This window comes from Anser cygnoides, chromosome Z (assembly GCF_040182565.1).
Source record: "Anser cygnoides isolate HZ-2024a breed goose chromosome Z, Taihu_goose_T2T_genome, whole genome shotgun sequence".
NCBI classification, from domain to species: domain Eukaryota; kingdom Metazoa; phylum Chordata; class Aves; order Anseriformes; family Anatidae; genus Anser; species Anser cygnoides.
In genome coordinates, this window is record NC_089912.1 from 58,214,739 (window position 1) to 58,236,584 (window position 21,846).

The 21,846-nt window shown below is 43.3% G+C and overlaps 1 protein-coding gene across 8 annotated transcripts in view; it reads left to right on the forward strand.

Annotated features, from left to right (window-relative positions):
- SETBP1 (SET binding protein 1) overlaps nt 1-21,846 on the forward strand; it is a 257,073-nt gene that overhangs the window by 182,109 nt on the left and 53,118 nt on the right. The gene's annotated exons all lie outside the window — the stretch shown is intronic.

Consider the following 21,846-nt stretch of genomic DNA (forward strand, 5'->3'; position numbering starts at 1 on the left):
ACTTGCTGTTTCCAACAACTATGTTTGAGTCACTAACTTCTCTGGATTTTTTGTAATTGAATCCTGTTTTGGTCACGTGTTAAGCCAAAACCTTTAGAAGTATTTGAGTTGTTATACAGATTTTTTTTTAATAAATATTTCTCCTGCCTTTGTGTATTTATCCTTGCTTGAATCAAAAATCCTCCAAAAATCTAGCCATTGTGCTCTGCAACAACAGCAATTGCAAAGCCTGTTGGAAAAGCAGTCAACCCTCTTTTTGGGATCTGATGTCTCGAGGTGGTGGTCATTGCCCAGCCTTTGGGAGTACAGCCACGGTACTGAGCAGTCTTCACTCTGGCCCAAAGTGTACAAAATCCATTTGATGATGGGCTGGGCAAGTCGTGGGGGAAGCTGTGGGTCAATGTCCGATGCCTGGTGTGGTGTACTGGTGGTCCAGAGGGACCCATCACAGCGATGGCAGTGCTGAATATATGGAGACCCTGTATAAAATCCTTGTGTAAATTTGTCACTTCCAGTTGGCAGGTGTGGTGTAAGGTAATTATCTTGAGCATCAAGTGGCTGTGGGAGGGACTGATGTCATTGAAACAATAAACCCTAGCCAATTGACTCTGAAGAGTTTGAGGATGCATGACTTGGAAATACAAGATGGGTATATAGGAAGCTCTTTTGGATGCTCAGGACATCTGTTCCTCTCCCGCAGAGTTGGGGGAAAGGAATCTGAATCCTGTCTGAAAGACTGAATTGTACTTTACAATAAGGAGCTGCATTTGTGATGACACAGAGGCAGGTGTTTCTCTGCAATATAAATGAATTTAGCTTGGGAGCAAGCCCAGAGCCCCTGCACCATCAGATATTTATCACAAAGCAGATTTCACACTTGGTTCTGGAAAAGGGCGAGCTTTACTGAACCAACCAACAATGGATGGGATTCTGATGTGCTAAAAAAGAGCTTCAGAGAAACATAATTCATTGCCTCCAAAAGGAAAAGAGAATCAGCAGAGAACATAGAGGGAGCAGGGAATTTGTATAACCTGCCAATGTGAGGCTCTTAAGTTTTTTATTGACTTGTAGCTGATTGATATCCAAGGTCTGCTCATACTTAAGCTACCTAGACATTTCCATTTCCTTCACTGAGACCAGGATCTGTGCTATTATAATGAAAAGCAGTCTAAAATGAGCTTATCCTATGGAAATGTTCCCATTCACGATATTACATTATATCAGAGCGGTTGTGACACCCAGAAAATAGACACTTGGAAACATAGGAAGGAGAATGAATTTAGTCCCTGGCTACGTCAGGGTTGCTACATGCCTGTCAAATAACAAAATTATTCTCCAGCAAGCAATGTGGTGGCTATTGCAGTAAAGTTGTGTCCTAGCAAACACGGGTTAAAAGTCTTCAGAGTTTTTTACAGGGCTTTTTTGCAGTTGTTCACTGAAAGTTACTGATTTCACAGTCTGATAACAGTTGGATTTGTAGCCTTTCCCTTCTGAGAAGATGTTCGCCAAGCCTGTTTTCCCAATTTAACATATTTCACTTAGGCACAGCAGATTGTCAAGAAAAAATTCTCAGCACTGGTGAACCCAAACGAGTTTCCAAATTAGGGGCATAATCCCCACCAGGCTGATTTGGAAATAGAATTTGTTAAGAAAAAGTCTATTTCCTGTCATTTTCCTTCTGTTTATTGTCCATGACAATAAAAACATAAGATGGAGTGGTAGAAATTACAATAGGAGCTTCATCAGATTTGCTGTTTAAACTCATAAAACTGGTTCTCATTTAAACCAGAATTATTATTTTTATTTATTTTTTGTTCTTTATGATTACAACTGCACACCATTCCCCATGACCTAATCCATCTAGTCACAGATTATGAACTGGTTTCTTCAAGCTATTTCTGTCAAGCTGTTATTTAGATGGAAAAATCATCAGCAGTTAACTAAGCAGAGCCAGCTAACCAGAGCCATACCTTGCACTACAAGGAAAAATACTAAAACTAAACAACTCTGCCAAGAAAAGCCTGGAGCCAAGACTGCTCATTAAAGCCTAGGAACATCTGTCTGCTTATGACTGTCTAAGATCTCCGTGCAGCTTTTTTCCTCTCTGCCTTTGACCTTCACTGGGATTCCCAACAGAGGTCCATACTTGAGTCTAGCCGTAGCTATTAACTGGTTTCCACTGAGGAGGGATTAAACTTTTCCATGATAACCTTGGCCTTCTTTCTCCTAATTCACCTTGCATTTCCCTGAGGTGGCTAAACAGTGATTGTCTAATCATAAAAATAAAAGGTAAAAGGGAGGGAAAAAAAAAAAAAAAAGTGCCCTATGAGAACACAGCTCTGTCCCAGGAGGCAATTCTGTAGCCTGATTGTTCCTGCCATCCCATATTTGTCATCCTTCACAATTGGTCTCACAATATAAAAGTAATATATAACAGAGATAAGAAGAGACATCCTGAATATTCAGGTGAAAGCTGGAAATAGATTTATATCATCATTTCAGTGTTTATCTTTACTGCATGGGTATTTTGGCATGCTAAGGAATGCCATTTGCAACTTCATGGTGTGTTGCTGGAGATGAAATATGGAGCAAAACCCACCCACCCTGTGTAGAAATAGCTGCGATAAGAGCGATGAGAGGACCATTTAGTGCTCTTCAACATTTAGGCTTTGCAGTTAGCTTCTCTGTAGTGTGCTGGTGCAGGTACTGTGGTATTGTTGCTATTTTTATCATTATTACCCGTGTTATAACTGCACTGCAACTGCACAGAATAGCCAGTTCTGAAAAGTTCAGCATTCCCTGATGCTATGCATCGGTGATGCATCGGTGGTAGCAAACAGCCCTGCCATATAACCCTAAAGCCTGCATGTAATTTTGTGACCTAGAAAGGTTAGGAAAAGCCACTACACTTGCTTTCTGGAGGAGATGGAAATCTCTACAAAAGGGCCAGGTCCCATGCAGGGAGTGCCATCAGCCACCTTGCTTGGCAGCAGCAAGCTTCTCCTTTCTCTGCACGACACCAGCTTGGGCCATCCCTGGGCATTCTCTAGAGGGGACCTTGTGAGCTCTGACTCATTTGGCACGTCTTGGGACCTCCTGAGGGTAAACGTGCAGTGTAAGTGCAGGTGGCTGTTCTCCACGTGCACTGCCTGTTTCTCCACCATTGCTCTGGAGATCCTTTTCATAAACAATGGTTAATAACTCTTCCCCTTCCTTTCCATCCACTCCCTGTGACCTATTTCTTCCTACTGCATTTTTCAGAAATTACTATTTTTTTTCAAGATCCTTGTACTCCCCCAACCTTTCTGTATTTAAAAAGACTGATTAATGGTACCAAAATGAACACTACTTGCTTATTTGGATGCTGCAGATGACTACTTGGTGGCATTGCTCAGGCTTATAGGCAAGGATGCTGCAGGTGCTTCAGACCCTGCCCTGCCACAGCCTGTACTGTCACTCAGTCACGTCCTAAAGAGATCTTTCCAGCTGTGTTGTGCAATAAGCCTTGGAGTTCACTCTCTCCCTCTGCTCTGCACAACCAGAGGTGCACCTCATGCATTTGCAACACGCTCTGTTGTCCCTCTGGCACTCTGTGACCCGAGGCGCTGTGCACAGCTGGATGGCTGAGCCTTTCATCTGCTCACCAGTTGATGCTAAAGCCCCAGCTGAGGGACCAAGGGAGAGGCCACAGATTGGTGACACAGCTGCGCTGGGGAGACTGAGAGCAAAGCTGTGTTTGAAAGAGGTCCTCATGGCAAATTCCTCAGCTTCCTGGCATGTCAGCCTGCTACACTTTCATACGTGATACTGAAGAAGAGGCTTGAATTGCTGATGAGCAGTCTTAATGCTGTAACTTGTGCCTTGGAAAAGAGTAGGAATTGTTGGCATTCCGGGCTGCAAACCCACACTGCTGGCACCTCGCACTTGTTGAACCTCATTAAGTTCACGTGGGCCCAATTCTCAACCTTGCCCAGGTCCCTCTGGATGGCATCCCTTCCTTCTGTTGTATCACTGCACCACTTGGCTTGGTGTCATCTGCAAACTTGCTGAGGGTGCACTCGATCCCACTGTTTCTGTCACTGATAAAGATATACAAGCAAAGGGTGTCTTGCTTGCATGTTAGACATCATGGCTGAAAGATCAGCTAATAAGTACATGGGTTTCATCACATATAGCACAGACAACATGCACAGTAAATTTACAGGAATATAAAGTTAATCCTACTCAGCTATTAGGAAGGTAGTAACCATCAGTCTCTGAATGCTGGATAGTTAGCATGACAAACATGCTTTACAAATTAATGTTTAACTTCCCTACAAGCCCCCCAACCATTCCAGCCCTGAGGTCCAGCAGTGAATTAATTTCTTCTGACTTGACCTTTTCTTCTCAGCTAGTCTGTACAGTGTTGGTTTAAGGCTGAAGGAAATTCACCAGCAAGTAGTGTTTGGCCCTAAGACTTGAGGGGAGAATAGGGGCTGCGCCACGTGTATGTACATACACACCAAACCACATTCAGTAAATGCACAACTCTATGCTGCGATTACTTGAAGTTGTTTTTAATGTCTTTATCTTGAAAATGTCCTTGTTCCTGTTAAAAAGCCTTAAGTTGGTTGATTAAGCCTTCCAAAGAAAGAGTAGGAGGAATGCTGGAAGAGAGGAGAAGTGACAATCAAGTGGATGAACAGCATTCATCTGATGTCAGTACTAACGTACTTATAAGTAACCACACGCTGCTGAGGAGTGCCATTTATCCAGATGAGATTTCTTCCCTGACAAAACTCCCCTCTACGGCTCAGTTTTCTGCTGGAATGGGCCATTTCCACGCAGCACAGAATAAATCTCTGGTCATCCTCTCTCAGAAGTCAAATGTTTTATTGTGATTTAAAACAGGACTTGCTATGAGCAAAAACAAGCATGGTGAAATATTAGCAAAGCCACCATGAGGGTTTTCTTGTTGTTTCAGAAACAGCACATGCACTTCTAGACCATTATTATGAAGCTTTAGTCACCCAAAGTTTTACTGCTTTTCAGTAGCGGGTAAAATTCTTTCTTCTGAATCTATAAGGACAACCAAGACAAATAAGAGTAGTCAACTGTCTTAGTAATAAAACTTTGCTTATTTTTTTGTATATTATTTTCCATTAATAATATTTTTATAGATCCAGAGTTACAGCATTGGTTCATTATTCTGCAGTGAATATATTATTTCAGGAATAGTGGAAATGGGTCCAACACTATATTTGATGAAAGCTTTCTCATTTGGCCATCCCAGAGACATGCTATGAATGTCTGTCCTGACCAGGTCTTGTGTGTATGCTCATGGATACACCTTTACATACTGGGACAAATGGGGAGAAAGTATAATTAGGGGAATGAACAAATTTCATCAAATATCAATTCAAACACATGCATAAAGTCACCTTCCTTTCTTCAGTAGCAAGATTTGACTCGATGGTATCTAGGTGGTACGTGGCAGTGCGTGCACAGATGCAGAGGCGGGCTGATGTGTGGAGTGGGGTTTGGAGACCCATCTTACATATCGTAGTTTTCTCTCATGACTCCAGAAAATATCTAAACAGGATTAAACCTCAGGGTCTGTCTTGGAAAGGGGGATAAAAGCAGTATCCTGATGCAGAGACCCATGGTGAGTACTTGAAGTGGATGGGAGAAGAGCCAGGCGCGAACTTCACTTGCCAGGGATGTGTGGAGCATTCGTCACCCTTCCTCTTCCCAGGTCAGCTTCTGCCATGGTTTCCTCTGACACCCCAGGCTCCTACACAGCTTCAGGCAGCTGCAGCAGTTTTCCAGACCCAGTGCCAGTGGGGGGTTGTTCCCTCCCCCTGTGTCGGGTGGGGAGGGACAGGCCCTGTAGAGTTACAGGGTGAGTGTTTATACCATCTGGCCCATAAAACCCAGCACTGGAGCTTTACAAAATCCCATTATTTGTAAATACAATTACATTCATAAAAACATCTGTTTGGGCCCCTGGATGCTTGAGTGTACAACCCAAACTACTGAAATGACCTCTGGAAGTGCTATCCAGCCCCCCTAGGAGAAATGTCCTTCTTGTTGTTTTCCGCCAGTCGTGCGGAGAGGAGGCCAAAGTGGTGTGGCTGTTGCTCCATCCTGCCCACGGCAGTTCCTAGAGGAATGGGCTGCTGAGGGAAGACAAGAATGATGGGGAAAACAAGTCAAAGTTTTCCTTGAAAGTGCTTTGACCAAGGCATTTGAAATACAGCGGGTTTTGCTGTCGTTGTTGTTTAACACTGCCACTTGCTTACTGTGCTGCTTCCAATGTTTGCACTGACCACAGAGAGAAGAAACAAGAGGGAAGCTGGAGTGGGAGAGGGAGCCGGAGTATTTACCACCCAACCAATCTTTTATTTCCTCTCTTAATGATTGTATGTTTATTGTGCTGCCTGAGGCTCAGTACAAAGTCTTTTGGACGAGCAGTGAATTAATCAAATTAAATGCTGTGACCCCTTTGCTTTCTGGGAGTGTTACAAGCCTCCCAGAACCCTGCCTAATTTCTGCCTCTCACTTTTCTCTCTGTCCAACAGTCAAGCAGTTCTTCCTTTGCAACTTGGCTGCTCCCAGCTATTTATCTTCACTCTTTCTGGCCAATGCCAGAATGTCTTGTTTGAAGTTTTTATTTAGACCACTGCTGGTTTATGGAATTGTGCAGATTCCACGTTGGGTGTGCAGCAGCTTCACGTCAGACACAATTGGCTTCTGCTGGGCTCTTGGCTTTAAAAGGCAATAAAGAATCAAGGCCTGATTCTCTTCTTGTCCCCGCATAAATCAAATGTCTCTCCATTGAAGTCGGTGAAGTTGACTTCAACCCCAAAGGAGAGAAGTTTCTGTTGTGGCAAAACGAGGCTGTGGGGCTGGGAAGCCTCCCGTTGGTGGCCAAAGTCCATGCGGCTGGGCTCTACCTGTCCTGTCCCATGGAAACTCCTGCAACCAGCCTCAGTTTGGCATCTGTAGAGAAGATTTCATTAGCCCAGAGGGAGAGGACCAGCTAGGATTTTGACAGTGGGTACTTGTTTAAGTTGCAGCATTAAGAAGCGTTAGAAGCAAAAAGTATGTGATGTAGCTCTGGACTATACCTGCTATAAAAGCATATTATTTCTCACTTGAAGGCACTGATAATCTAAGTACAAGGCAAGAGGTCTGTTCAGATCCATGGAGGATGTAAAACAAAGCAATTGCTCTATCTTCACTATTAACCTGCCTGTCACTGTGATACAAATCTGGGCACAGGAAGAGCTGAGCTCAAGAGATCTGCACTGAGCTGGATCCTCCTGCACCCGGGGTGACCTACATCCCAGCCAGCCCAACTGCAAACATGAGAGTTGGGGTCTGTGACCTCCCAGGCATGCTCTGGGGAGGCTTTTCTGTTCCCACCACCCACCAAGAGTTTATATTCATCTATCACAGCAAAAGAAAGCCGAAAGAGAATTAGCCTAGTTGTCTTCACCTACTGGATTACGGCAATGATGCCAAACAAGAAAAGAGCAAGAGTTCCTTGTTTTAAGGTTTCACTAAGAAGGAGGTCAGAATAATTCCTCCATGGATCAAGGGCTGAGGGGAAGGGTGAGAAAGGAAAGTGTTTACCATGGAGGAGGTTTTAGGATGCAAGGATTCATAATAAGGCTCAGCTATGATCTGTCACAGAAGGCACGCAGCTGGGCAGGAACACACAGGGGCTTTTGCAGCAGCACTGAGCCTGACCAAAGTTTTGCACAGGGTGTCACCAGTTTCAGGAGGCTTTAGGACTGTGTACAATGCAGAGTTAACTGTCAGGCAAGGGCAGGACTGGATGGCTCGGAGGGATTTGCTAATGAGCTATCAAGCCGTGGGTCACTGGTTGAAATTTAATCTGCAAGAACAGTGACAGAAAATCAAATAAAAGTGCTGACGTCAGAGTGATGCTGCAGGAGCAGCGAAAGCGTTGCTGGTGCCTCCTGCAGCACACACAGGCAGCTTAAATAAACCGGGCACAAACTGTGAAGAACTTGCCTGCCTGATCCCAATGGCAAGATACAACACAGCCAAGGTTTATTCTATGAGTAACTTGCAGGTGTTAGTGAGGTTGCTTGTGAATGACATCAGCATATCTGATCACAGACTGTGACCCAAATCCAGCAGTTTAGTTTTAGTGGTTATACACCACTAAAAACAGTTGTGGATGCTCTAGGTAGGCTTTGACCAGTGGTATCACAGTAGGTGAATCAGCAGCGTGCCACTGAGGAGAGGAGCAGCCTCCCATGATGGAGGATTTTTGCGTTAGGTCCCATGCTGGGGCCAGCAGTGGTGGAAAGGCTTTGCCACTCCTAGTCTGCCTGGCTCATCTCTTGGGTTGGGGACCAAAGGGACAAGGGCAGTAGAAGGGCAGTAGATGCCCTCAGCATTGGTAGCAGCAATGCACGTATGGCTCGGCACACTGGGGCAGTCAGGCTTGTGCTCCTCACTCTGGGAGTAAGGAGACTTTACTCAACCATGCCATCAGCTGAGCAGTGCCTGTGGCTCTCAAATTAACTCCATCTCTGCCGGAAGGATCACCCTGGCTTCTACCCAATGATGTGCTTGTTGTCCTTTTCACTGTTTTTCAGGGTCTCAGGACCTCAGGTATTTTTTTGGACCACCCAGTGGTCCTTCCCCTGAGGGTACGAGGTCTCTGCAGAGGGCACAAGCTGCCATTTCAGCTCTGTCTTCAGCCTTTCGTGCTTCCAGTTTAGGCAGGGAAGGGAGCAACAGTCAGTGTTGTTTTCTGCGCCAGCTCTGATTAGTTGGTGTAAGAGCACTTAAGTAAGTTGACACAGACTTTGAGATGTGTGGTTTGCTTAAAAAAGAAAAGAAAAATTCCTCGGACTACTCTAGGATCTCTTTGCTGCCTGAAGTCTAGTCTGCACCGCTACAAGCTTGGGCTTATCCCAGTCCTGGGACGTGTTCAGTTGCAGAATATTTGTCATTTTGATGTTTGTTTATTTTGTATTTAAAAAAAAAATACTCCGCGAGAGCCAGAAGTTCAAAAAATAGTTAAACTCCAGATTCATGCACATTTCCTGTTTTGCTTCTTAACAAAACCTCAAAACCACTTTGAACAAGTTTCCCACCTCAGCCGAGGGTGGAGCTGTGTACACCCCACACGTGGCCTCAGGAAGTGCACCCAAGGACAATAGCACATCTCCCTTGGCACGGTGGGGCCAAAGTTGCTGCTAGCAGGGCAGTCAATACGTGCGCCTGTGCATGACTGCCCAAAAGCGCTTCTGACTCAGCCAAGTACACTGGAAAACTTTAACTTTACTCTTTCCAACAGGACAGACCAAGCGGTAGGGATGTGGCAGAACATTTTTTAATGGGCTGCCTCTCCGCGATGCTCGGCAGATATCAGCTGCTGTCGGTACGCTGGGCGAGCTGTTGCAATTTCATCGGTTTGATCTGGTGAGACATCTTGGTAAATAAGAAGAGCAGATAAATCTGCTGCCCTGAAATTAATGGTTGTTGCCTGATCTCCTGTTAAATGAATTCATTGCAATCTGAAGCAATGCATGAATTTTGCAAACCCAACATTCTTTGGCTCCTGCTGTGCATCATGACATTACTTTAGGCGGTAAGGAAGATCGTAGGTGTGATACAGTGTGCTGTGGTAGATAGTCAAGTAGCTAGATGCCTGGGAACTCTGGACAGAGCTACGGCATCTGGGTGTGTAATTCTAAGTAACAATAAGCAGTGCTTAACGTTTCCTCCCACACTAGAAGCATACCCATTAAAGTTTAGCCAAGTCAGCTCTGCAAGTCCTTGCATAAAAGGACAACTGCTAAAACACTAATAGGAGCCACTCTTATGTTAAGGAGTAGGTAGAGCAAGTTGCATTAACCCTAATTCTCCTCTACTGCTAATCAGGGGAGTCTTGCTCAGATTAAAGAAGCCCATAACAGGTAAAAATGATAACAAATCAGGCTCAAGCCCAGATTATGGACTCCCGAGTCTTTTCCTCAGCTCTGCTTCTCAGATGCTGCAGAGTCTGAACAAGTCAGTGGATGTGACTGAGACTATCCATGAGTCTACTGAAGTTCACATGTGAGTGAATTGGCTATGTCTAAGTCCCAGGGAATGTCTCCTTCATCTGAAGGAGCACTTACTTCCCAGAGAAACCAAGCATGTGTATGAATCTGGGCCATGCATTTCAGACTTAAGAGTAATTTAAGCACAAAAGCATATGGTTTCGCACGTGTTCAGTGTTTGAAAGCTCAAAGTAGTTAGGTGTGTAGCTCCCAGCAGTCAGACCTGTGAGTCATGATGGTGCAGAGCTAATATTTCCCCAGGTATTGAAAAGGGCCCACTTCATTGAGTCACAGTCTGACCAAAACCACTGGTCTTAGGTGACATTCAGCTAGCATGAAACACCTCAGCAAGACAAATTTGGGGCGTATTTGTACTGGTTTTGTGGACCAAAGTCTATGCCTCTGGACTGCTTGTTGCAGGCTGGCTTGTGTTCACACAGCTGAGAGCTGGGAGTGCTTGGCGTGGACAGACCAACCCACGCTGTGCAGTGCTTGATCCTGATCTCCACTGGGCAATGTCTCTCTTCAGTTGTATGTATCTATTTATTTGTTTCATTGTTTGACTCTAAAATGGATGCCAGAATGGGTGCTGTTTGCAGCCACCTGCTTCCTTTGTGCTCTGGGAAGTGACTAGAGGGACACTGGGGGTTTGGGGACTCCAGGCTAGCATTGCAATGTTGCTCCAGGTGAGAGCCAAGGTTGTGCAGTGCATGTCTGTACTGTGCCTGGAGCACGCTGTCCTCTTGCCCATGCCCAGCTTTCCTCTCGGATGAAAATAATGGCTCCCTAAAGGCCAGCTAACAACTGCAGAGCGTTGAGGATCTGGATATCAGGATACAGGAGAGGGACAAGGGAAGAGTCTGTTTGGCAGCATGGAAACGCTAAGTCTGGAGCACGAGGGACTACCTGTCCCTTGACCTAGCTGTTCTCATGCCTTTTATCTGATAGAGCTCTAAAATAGAAGATTTTCAGGCAAAAGACCTCCCCTTCCACTGGGCTGACACGCTCTAGCCTCTGCATCTTACCTTCCTGGCTGCTGAGCACTCAGGCTGCGGCAGGAGGGGTCAGAGCCACCACCCCATCCCCACCTGCAGCCTGGTATTGCCCTGGCAAGTGGGGATGCCAGGGTCAGCCCCCTTGGGCAGGACAGCCTCCATCTCTATGTTTCCAGTTTCCAGATTAATGCTCAAACCTTTAATATCTTGTGCATCCTCCTCCCACTTAACCCACGACACAGGTGCTTGCCTTTCAGAGGGGAATTTGCATTTTGAATCTCTCATAGGTAAGCATGCACACTGCCGAGCCTTGCATTAAGCCCTTACCCAGACACAGCCCTGAGAATAATGTTTCCCAGTGCCTCCACCTGCGTGGCTGTGTGCAGCCACATCAAGTCATCCCATGGAGGCACCACAGCTCACCACCAGTTGGTGGAGAAACGTGTGAGCTTTACTTGGGTGCTGCTTCAAAGGTATCTGGGTCTGCCTTGCTTGTGTAGTTTGCGTAGGCACCTGCCCTAACTGATGTGAATCATTCTGCTGGAGCCAGGCACCTATTTCTTTTAGGTGTTGCAACATCTAAATTGAGTGCCTAAAGCAGGTAGTCTCAATCTAGCCTCCAGGGTCTCCACATTTACCTACAAATATAATGATATAATAGTCCTGGCCTAACTCAAAGGGCTGTTGCAAGATTTTAATTAATTAATGCTGGCAAGGCTTTGAGATTTTGGAAATGAAAAGAGGTCTATAAATGAAGTGTATTACTATGACTAGATGGCACTTCTGCTTAACTTTCACACCATACCTGGGCACGGAGCAGGGCAGTTGCTTCCTCTGATTCACTGTGAATCATGAAGAAGCTTACTTAAAATGTGGATGGTATTGATATATTTATACAGGTTAAAATGTTCTGAGGAAGAGGCATTGCTTCTCATTCCAAGAGTGCTGCTCTCTCTCTTTCTCCCCCTGTTTCTCAATGTTACCCCATCTATACCAGAGTCCTCAGTTACTCTGTGCTCAGTTTAAGTGCGATGTGACAGAAGGCAGCTGGAGATGTGACGGTCCTGCTAGGATTTGCAGAAAACCTAATTACTCCCCAGTGACAGTTCTGGCTGGCACTGGTGCTCATCCTGAGCACTGTACTCCCCCAGGTAGCTTTTGGTCTTCCATTTCACTAGCATGACTGGTGTTAATTATAGCCCTGCAGTTTCAGCGGTGGGCAAGGCACCCAAGAGAAGTTGGTATCCCTGAAGTCATCCTGTGCGCCTAGCATTGGATTAGCACACAAAACTCTTCGGACCGAGTCCCTTGATAGGTCACACCATTTCATTAAATTACAAAATAGCTCATTAGATTGCAAGTCAGATTTAATTTTCCCTATATGTAAATTCTTAATGAAGAATGCTATAAACTTACTTGCTAAGCACTTTGCCTTCACTGGTAAGTGAAACAGAGGTTGATGCTTCACGTCTAAAAGGGAGAGAAGGGGAGAAAAGAGAGGGGGAACATTTACGGCAAAACAGCGTGAGTCTGGGTGATGGCACTGAACACCCAAGGGATGCTGCTGTTCAGCTGGCCACCAGAAAGAGGTGGCCTCAGGAGAAGGAGGCTGCGTGGCCATACAGGTGGCTGCTATGGCCCTGTCATCAGGCCTCCTGCACTCTTTTCGTGTGCATAACATAGTACTGGCAGCTGCTCTTGCTCCTCACAGGGCAAGAGGGGTCCTGGCATTGCCATCTGCCCCCCTGGCATTGCCCTGTCTTTGGTCCACTAAACTGGACCCAACTAATGACCTTTGGCCATGGCCAGAAAAATACTCCTTTCTCCAAGCCATTAGTGTAACTAGGAATCATCATCACTTCTCTTATTATCATCCTTATGTCTTGTGTCCTCATCAAAGATATGATTTACTGTTTCCCCCAAGAGCAGTTGCTAATTCAGGGGATAGGAGACACTTTGAAGGCCAAGTACAATTGTACTGATGTAAACTGTCTGGTGGCCTATGGTATCTCATGTAAACTGGCTTTTCTGAGTCAAGTTCAGACAAAAGTGAATCTCACAAGACTGCAACTCTCAACCAGAGTTGCCAAGACAGTGGAGTTTGTGCTGGCTGTACACGTGCTACTGGGTGTTATTCTACCTAGCTTGTCCAGGGTGCTTCTCCGCAGTAAATCTCAGACCGGTTTTACAAGAGAGGTCAGTATCTTTACCCTCATTTTATGGGTAGATAAACCAAGGTGCAGGGAGGGCTTATGCCAAAAGGTCGGTGTCAGAGCGAGAAGCAGATAATTACAACAGACTTTAATGCATCATTGTGCATGAGTGTCAGGATTTCTTACTGCAGAGCCAACCACAAAGTTATGCAGAGTTACCAAAGACAGAAATAGAGCAGTACTGACCTTTTCTCTACAGACAGGGATTTGCTCTCCAGAGACTTTTTCCCCCAGAACCGGTAAATGACTAAAGAAGGGCAGGTGCCGTTTCTCCCCCTGGGTGGCTATGCCCAGAGGCAGTAGAAGTCATTTTTAGGATATGGTTTCCCTCCTATTTACATCAAGCTAGTAGCGGTGCTTATTTTAACTCAGTTGTCAAGTCACTTTATTTTTAGTTGTCAGCGTAGTATCATTTTTTAATTCTTGCCTTGTTTAAAACAAGTAAAGACATTCAAATGGGAACATGAAATTCACTGGAAGAATTATTTCTGCCTCACAAATATATATTGATAGCCTAAGAAAGCTGTGATGCTCTCTTTTCCATGACTAGAAATACTCCAAATCTCTAAAGCAACCCTAATATTTTACTCTAAAAGACCAAATCACAAGCTGGATTACCTTTCGGTAAGAACTTTATAGATTTTCTAGCTCTTACAGGGGTTCCTTAGGGAGTCTTAATTCATCCAAATGACATTGTTCTCTTGATGACTATCACACTCCTATAGGAAAATTTGCCAGTGGGGTATAATCTTGGTTTGAAAGATCCTAGAAAATAATACAAAATTGAATTGGGGGATGGGAAGAAGAAGAAGAAAAGAAAAGGGGGAGCAAGAATTTTTTTTTTAAATGTGGTTCGTGAAATTCACACAAACAAGAAAAATCCAGTTGCCATGAAGACTGATAAGCCACATGTATTTCTATAAGCATGTGTCAGCTTGATGTACTACACTTCTGTGTTTTATTCAATTACCACATTTCATAAGAACATGGTGATTGCCATACTGTGTCTACCTCATCCAGCTTTCCATCTGAAGAACATGGAAAAGAAGGCACTTCAAAGAAGAAAATGTCGCACTGGATCTGTGGAATGCACATCTTCCTCCTTCCCCCTGATTAACAGATTGGCTTTTGTCCTTGTGATGCACTTTTTATATCCCTTCATTTCTCTTCCAGTGTAAGAGTAAATATTCTTACCATCTACACTTCAGAAACTCATCTCTCTTTTTTTCTTTTTTTTTGATAGTTTTTAACTTTATAATACTTCAGATATATCCTGCCACAGGAAGTGAAAGTTGAAATAAAACCAGTCTATTAGGAACAAAAACATTAAAGATGAAAGCCCTCATGGAAACCAGTTCCAGAGTAATAACAATGATTCATAAAATATGAGGCTCAGTGGATAGAAACTGAAGGCAGGACTAAGACTGCAGTAAAAATGCATCCTGATTTATACCAGGTAAAATGTACCTTTACATTGCTTGAATGCCTTCTGATCTGAGTGTTGCTAGAGGAGATGAAGTTTACACATGCACACACACAAAAAAATGTTTATCCATTAATGTGCACCTACATCTAAGGAAGAGATGGGTAGTTGGGTAGTGGTGCTCCGAAATCCCACACAAATTTTAGGGACTGAAAGACTGTGAGTAGTATTACAACAAGTACGTGGAATTACCCTGAATGTAGTTTCTTGTTTCCCAGATCTTTCTTGTTCTTACTAGGATTATATAAGATACTTTAAAGGCAAGTTTAAAAAGAGAGATTTTCCAGGTTGACTGCCAAGAAACCCAGAAGAATTGTCTAACAGTGTGCAACGTATGAGTACTTTTTTCAGCAAGAAGTGATATTTTTCAGTCTGCAGAATGACATTGTTTCATCCTTTGGGTTTTCATGTCCTTTTTTTTTTTTTTTTTTTTTTTGGCAGGGCTCTTTTATTGCACAATGATGATATATTTATTTTGAATTTTAATTTGCAGTCTTAGAATAGGTCTTTGGTGGCTGGGAGAAGTCATGACAATGAAAAAGAGTCTTCTCTGAAAAACAATATTCCAGTTTTAACCATAACATCTGGCCAAATTTTGAGTGATTTCTTGAGGGTCTATCATGAATATGTTTGTGGATCACCTGCTAGGGACATTCGTTGAGGGGTTTCTGATGGTTTAAGAGGGCTGAAGAAATGATGTTGGACAATAATGTGATGGCAATATAGTCACAATAACTATAAAGGACCAAATCTTTATTTTCTTAAATGTTCTCACTCTTAACATTTGTCTACACATAAAGACCCCTTTCCCTTATCTGTGCTACAAAGGATACAATCAGGCACAAAAGAATGGACTGATAGCTCATCATTTACCCGGCTTGATTTTCACTTGCTGGTTGATTTTGTCCCTGGAGCTATACTGCTTGCTTTCAGCATGCATTTCTTCTCAAAAACACTTCTGAGTTTCCCTTGAACTAGTAAATCTGTTGAGTTTAAAAGGAGAAGAAACCAGGGGATGTCTGCATGTAACAGCACTATTTTTCATGAGAATTTTTTAATGTCACAAAAACAATGTGTATCCACAGAGCTTTACACAACCTAATAAATGACCAGTTGACACTGTGCCTCTAATTGTCCTCAACTGGAAGCAAAAATGCTGTCTGTGAGCCAGAGCTGATTAACGCTATTGGTTGATGAATTTTCTTTTTTTAAAAAAGGAGCCAAGGGAGAGACACAACTGCTCTGAACTTTCGCAAGCACTGCCTCTGCTTTAGGGGAATTTTGATTTTTCCTGCTGTTTTGTTTGTTTTAAAAAAATGGTGATGTCTAATCTTCAGGAACGTACCTCATCATCCAACCCACAAACTGTTGGCAAAATAATAAACCTACACAGAATGTACTGTTAGATTCTTTTTTTTTTTTTTTAATTCTTCCTTTCAGAGATATAAATCACAGCTTTTTGCTTTTGCAAATTGAAGTATAGGCTTTGCACTGGATAGTTGGCACCATTTCTTCTGGCCAAATGTTCCATGCTGCTTCCAAAGAAACTGTGGACACTGAGTTGGCTACAGTTTGCCTTTGAACTCCTTTGCAAAACCTCAGTCTTTATAGGCCTCCAAGAAAAAATATACATAGTTTATTTATTAAGTTGCAGTTTAACTCTTTTGTGTGTGAAATTGCTGATTTTTTTTTTAACTGACTTTATGGTTTTTAATTCCACTCTACATGAATGACATCATCTTGCCATATAGGTAAAAGCAAAACAAACAAACAAAACAAAACAAAACAACCAACCAAACAACCAAACAAAAACTATACATTTGTTTACTATCTTAAAAAAGCAGAAAATAATCCTGAACATAAAATAGTTCTTTTGCTAGCTGGTTGTAAGTGTAAGTTTCTAGTAAACCATACTCAATTGATGCTGAGCAAATGTCCTTTCCATAATATTTCCAGATGCCTTGTCAGCTACACATTTGCCTTTATGTCTTTGTAATGCAGTCATCACACAGTGCTATCTTTGTAGCTTTTGCTGCTAGTATAACTATAATGTATTTCTAAGTAATATGGAAATAGGAATGCACCGCCTCCTGTGGTCTCACTCCTTGAAGCACTTGCTGGTCTTGTCTGTCAAATATGGTTTAAAGTTTTGATCATCTAAATGTTCAGCAAGGAATAAATGAAAGTTATTGGTGTGTAAAACATTGCAGATCTTGTGTTAAACTCGGACTTTTCCCTCTAGCATCCTTGTACTGCTTTCTTCTGCAATGCTTCCTTTCTATTGATGTGATGCCATCTTTGGTACTCTAACAAAGGGCTATATAAATGTTTGGAAGCCAGAACAGATGTTTCTGGGCAGCTTTCATACATTTTGCCAAGTTCAGGCATAAAACAAGATCCTGACCACTTGTGGTTATTGTAGATTGTATGATTTTTTCAAAAGAAGAGTAAGCGTGCTGGGTCCAATGACTTCCTGTCTTCTGGCATCCTACCACATGTCTTCTTTAGTATACCATAATGTTTCTCAAGTTTGCTTTTGTTTCACTCTCGTAATTGGCTTTGTATATCCACTGACTGATCTGATTTTCCTATCGAGTCAGGGCTGTTCACTCCAGATTTTCACTAGTGTAACTGAGAGGAAAATTTGGTCCGTATGCTCTGTAATAAGATATATCATCACTGTCAATATTTTTCTTCTTCCCATCACTGCTCTGCCATATGGCAACTTCACAGGAAAGAGTTGAACTGCATATGTTCTTAGTAGGACTTCTTCATTCCCTTGCAAAATCGAGGTTGGTTTAATACCATTCAGATTTAAACATGGAGGAAGTCCTTAATCCTTTAGCATGGTATTTTCGTCTCACTTCAGCCATCCAGAAGCTAGGCAGCCACTAGGAACCAGTCATCGGGGCTCCTTCTATAGTCATGGGAGGGAGGAAGCAACTGAGGGAGGGTGACTCATGGCATCCTAAGATAAGATTCAGGGGAAAGTATTTTTGTTGCAAACAAGAGCACACGTCTCCTATACACCTGCTGATCTTGGTGATGTTGAATCAACGAGTTGAGCTTCAAAGGCTCAATTTGCATTCATCTGTATCAGTGAATGGAATGAGGACAGGAGGAGATTTTCCTGAGCTGCTGGTAGCCTCCTGCCTGCCACATTTTGGCCTTTGCCAAGCAGGTTCTCCTCAAATAACACCTGAACGTGACTCGGTGGACGTCATGAGCCAGGGACTGTTTACAGTTGGCAAGGCACAGATAAGGCTGCCCTGTTTTGGGGTAGGAAATCTAGCCCTAGCAAGACAAGCCACATTATCTGCACGCTTTCAGGGCTGGAAAATGGATTATGGCTCATATATTTACTGGTGTATACACAGTCAAAGAGATATAAGCAGTGATGAAGGTGATATAAGAGAATGAAAGATGAATTTGAGAGTTTATTCATTTACATTGCCTGAAACTGGGACTTGGGTGCAAGTAGCAACCAAAGAGAGAAGAGTTCTGTTAGTGGCCCTGTTTATTAAGCATGTTTTGACTATGTGTCAGTGGTAGAGAATGACTGACCCCCTTTGAGTGAATATAGAAAACATTTGTAAAGGAAGACTTCCAGGACTCACTATACCTAAATGTTTTCCTAAAACCTGTCACACTGCAGATGTCCCTTGAAGCCATCATTAGGAAACCAATATCCAGAGGGTTCATACCCAGCTAAATGCCCAATATTACCCAGTGTTTCTGCAAAGTTTCTGAGCTCTGTTAGCTGGATTTTACAACTGGGGAGAAGTCTGCCTTAAAAACACTCACCACAGAGTGCCCAGATCCAGCAACAAGCAGTGCAAAGTGTTTCAGCCACTTTCAACCACCGTGATGAGGCCCAGGGACCATGGGATAAATTCGGATGAATAACCCTATTTCTAAGTTGTTTCCAGGGAGTGTGAGGGTGTTGCAGACATTTAACTGCCAGGCTATTCATTTTTTCTGCACTAATAGTTTCCATGATAGCTGACTGACCAGTCTCCCTGATGTGTCGCATCAATTTTCTTATTAAATATGAAAATAATGAATGTTAGGAAAAAGCCTAGAAAGATCTTCATCTTCCAGATTGGGCCATGATGCCAAAAGTCTGCCTGGCATCATCTCCAATATTCTGCAAACAACATCTGCATGAGCATGTTGGTTGTGTAACTCGTAAAGTGAACGTAAGTGGCTGCCATGATTGGCTGAGCAGTGCTGATTAGAGCCGTTTGGCTAGAGGGATGCTTTGCAGCATGTGGGAGAGACAGCCGTGCCCTGCCTTCCCCAGGAAAGGCACGGGTGCACCATTTGCAGGAATGGCTCTGGGGAGATTTCTGTCTCTCCCCAGCTCAGGCTTCCTCTGGTCCCAGATGTGATTAGCCGCAAACCTCCACCAAAACAAGCTCTGCTGGCATGAGCACAGAAAATGAGCGCTTTGGAGCCACAAACCCACCTCTGAGGTTGATATGTAGAAGGACTCTGTGCCAGAGAGGTAGGGGAACTTGAGAGGATGAGTGAGGGACTCAACCCCCTACTCGACAGTACACCGTACTGCTGCTGGTGAGCCCTGTAACATCGCTGCTCATGAAAGAAGGGGCTCCAAGGGGCTTCTCCTCCACCTCCCAGAGCTTGGTGTGAATCTGCACGGGAAGGCAGGACAGGCAGCAGGCTGGAGCCCTGGCACTCAAGTGACATTTTTTTGCTGGGAACATCATTTCACTGCCTAGGAGGGAAAACTTGGATTTTAGAGCTGAAAAAGAACATTATGTTTTATTTTGTCCACTCTTAGGACAATTGTATTTTGTATATGCTATCAGCCACTTTAGGAGAGACAAAACTCACTTTTTCTGTCCATTACACAGGTTTAGTGCAGTTGATTTCAGCTGATTACTTTAAAACAGTATATGACAGCTTGTTTTTGTAGAAAGGCTGAAGTTTGACATTTCTCATGCTTAAGAGTTTCAACACTTTTTAAGTTCATTTTTTTCAAAAGAGTATAACATTTTTGTCAGAAGCAGAGCATGGCAGAAAGAAATCTACTTCTAGACAGGTACTCAGAACATCCTTGTAGGTTCTTGTTTGATATCGGAAACTTTCCAAAGAAAACAGACAGCAACACGTAAATAACTAAACCATACATGCAAACATGACACTGAAATATTATGTGCCAGGTCAAACTTTAGTTGGGTTAAGTCAGGCATTTAGAGGAGTAATCCTGCTTTACCCCACTTAAATATTACATCACTTAGGTAAGTTGTGACAGCTCACTCACTCCCGGGAAAAGCTTGCCTTATCCTCAAGGATGAATTCAGGACCTCAGGAAGCTCCCAAGTAAATGAAAAACAGAAACAACAGGCAATGGCTTAGTGGCTTAAGCCATATGCCTCAGATCTGTCTAGCCATAATTTCAAATGCCAGCAGGATCATTACCAAGCTAATGCAGATCTATTGAGCATTTGGCCATTCACTACAGGCAGAACAAGTCCTTTGAGTTAAATTCTAAGAAATTAGATCCTTTGAGCTTTTAATGGCTATTAGAAATCACAGGGCATTTTCAGAAGGGGATCTTGTCCCCTTAACCAAATTAAGACAGAATCTTGTCCCCTTAACCGAATTAGCCCTTTCCTCCTGCAAATACACTTTCAGTTCCTTATTGAAAAGGCAAGATGGGAGAGGATGAGAGAATGAAACTCTGCAGTGATGCCCTGTTATCTTGCAAGAGCTGTGCTACTGCTATCACCGTAACTCAAGGACATGGTGGTTTTGATTTTTTTTGATTTTTTTTTTCAATGAAAGTCCCAGGATGTTGTTGCTGGACTTCCTCTACCGGTGGTAACCTCACGTGGATTTGTTTTGCTGCATGTCCTGGAGCCGCACTGTGGGGTGCAACTGGTGCACGAGCACAGTGAGCTGGGGACAGCGTGTGGGAGCAAATGCTGGTACCCGCATGCTGAGGCTTTTGTTGTCAGCCTTGGCCCACAATAAAGAAGGCTGGTCAGAGATAAAAACCCTCTGTCATCTGATTATGATACAAAAGATGGACAGAGGGTAAAGGCATATGCAGGAGCAATGGCACTGTGGTGGTCAGTTGGGTAGGAAGGACGGTAATCTGATGGCAAGGGCTTGTAGCCACTATGGCAAAGGAGAGTTTAAAGGCAGACAGTGAGATAAGTCTGTGGGGGATTAGAGGAAACCGTCAATGTGTAAAAAATGCCGTGGGAAATAGTGCCAAATTGTTTAATTTAAGAAATATAGACAGGGCCAATGGAAGACAGCATGATAGATTAGAGACAGCAGCAACCATTTAGATAGTGAATGAGAGGTGTTATACTGCTGATGGGATGCGTAAGGTTCTCAACTGTGAAGAGGATGGCTGGGATTCAGCTCCAGATTCAGGCACCTAAATGTGGGCAAAAGGATGAAAGAGAAATGTGGGAGGAATGCAGAGGAAAGCCAAGGTGATAATGAAGGTATGACTGTGATTAGCACGGTGTAGATGATCCATTTCTTAAAGATTACAGATCAAGACTGGGTGCCTGATAGTGTGTGCTCATAGACAAATCACTTGGCTTGATAAAAAGATATTAAGTAAAATGCAATCCCTATCCTTAAAATCTGAGCAATTCTGTATTATGATTTATTGGTGTTCTGTACTTCCATCTGTCATGGGTAGACCTTCAGCATTTCCAACGTCAATGACTCAGTGCTGCTGATGCTGGAAAGTGGGCACTGGTCCAGCCTGGAGTTCTTCAACATCCTTCTATGAAACACTGGCAAGATTTAGAGACGCTAAGAGGCTTTCCCAAACCTGGATTGTATCTAGCAATAGGAGCCAGATCTCCTAGTTCACTATTCTTTAGCAATCAGCTGATAACATTCTCATGGCTTTGTTTTAATGATCAGTCATTTTGAAACTGGATAATGTTGGAAAATTGTCAGAATAGCTGAAAACAGCCAGTGAAGTTATATTTAGCAGATCGTACAAGTTTTAGTTCATTTTCTATTTTAGCTTTTTAATGAAACAGTTCACCCCAGTAAAGAAATAGTGTAAGTTGCCTTTTCCCTTTCAG